Raw genomic sequence first — 1,589 nt, forward strand, 5'->3', positions numbered from 1 at the left:
TCTGCTCTCGTTATTTCACATTATGATTATTTACAGGTGAAATAAATAGGTTGGTGGCCTCTGCAAGTGACCAGAGGGGGGCAGTGTTTTATAATATGTGCAGGATGCAGCCTGAATCCACTCGGGGGGCTGCAAGAGAAACAACATCTTTCTCTCCTGTAGTGTGTTATGTAGGTTTAGTGCATGTAAATGGCCTGAAACGCATCCATTGGACTCCTTTGTTTACTTCTGGATCATAATGACATCCCTAGGGGACAATCGCACTCCTATTGGCTAGCGCTCAAACACATTGTGCGTGATAGGCTAAGGGGCGGGACACCTCTGAGCAACATTTCACTTTTTTCCTGAGAATTTCACTTTTTTTCAGGACTCAAGACTGGGCTCTGGTTTCAGACAGAGGGCGAAAAGAGGTGCTGCAGCACAGGCAGTCTGAGAAACATAAAGAGCTCACTGAACGTTAAAGCATGGAGACATGTCCCAGGAGAGACATCACTGGATACTGGACCTGTGGAAGTGACACACTGTACTCTCGTTAAGCTTCCCCCATGACACGAATTAGCAGATAGTAGCTTCCTTTTAAATATCAAAGGAGTATGACAATGCGCTGAGGCACCTTTCACCTGATATTTAGAACATCCTGTGTTTTATACCTACTGATAACAGGTTCAGGAAGTCGGTTATTATCAGTTTGTATTTCCCAAAAAGCAATAAATGTGCTTTTTCATCACATTTTCAAGGGCGAGTCTACAGACAAGCTTACTCACGCAGCCGAGAAAGAGCAAACCAATCCAGATAGAGAAGATAGTATGAACAATTCTAAATCAAAAGCATTTTCACATTGTGTGTGATGTTTAACAGTCCTTTACATTGTTCAATATACATGTATTATTTGGTGGCTTTCGATGAGCAACGATGAAATGAAAAGCATAATAGCTATTAAAATGAAGCTGTATTTATCTATATAGCTGCTGAATATGCAACAGTGCATCAATAACAAGAAGCACGTAAAGGATGCTGATGGGAGGTATCATTTGGTACCTGTCACACACCATCCTTTGAACACAAATGAGTCATTGATGGATCAGAGAGCAAACTGACCAGCATATCAATAACTGTCTTGTTATCATTGCAGCAAGGCTGAGGAAACCCTGTCTGCCTCTAAATGATCGGATGGAGCAGAACAAATACTGATGTGCATTATTGATATGTGATAACCATGCATGTGCAGGATAATCAATAGTATGTTTAAAAAACAGACTGCAGATTGAGACCAACGGTGCTGGGAGCATGCAGCTGTCCAACAGTGAATTATGCAAAGCAGTGGTTCATGGACAGGTTAACAATCGGGGCGCTGTGTGGGAAGAGCCGCTGTCTCTGCTGCAGCTCCTCCTGACTGTTGGCACTGCCATGACATGCCTGTCAATACGTGTCAAACAGGAGGAGACATCGCCTGCTGTGTGAAATACCAGCATAAAAAATGTCTACAAGTTTGGAGTTCTGAATGATGACGCTTGTAAAAACTTTGGAGGACTGAAAGTTTTGTATTTTGACTTTGGAAACAGAAGTTTGTTGAAGTGTAATATGGATGC

The sequence above is a fragment of the Eleginops maclovinus genome, chromosome 13 (assembly GCF_036324505.1).
Source record: "Eleginops maclovinus isolate JMC-PN-2008 ecotype Puerto Natales chromosome 13, JC_Emac_rtc_rv5, whole genome shotgun sequence".
In the NCBI taxonomy this organism is placed as follows: domain Eukaryota; kingdom Metazoa; phylum Chordata; class Actinopteri; order Perciformes; family Eleginopidae; genus Eleginops; species Eleginops maclovinus.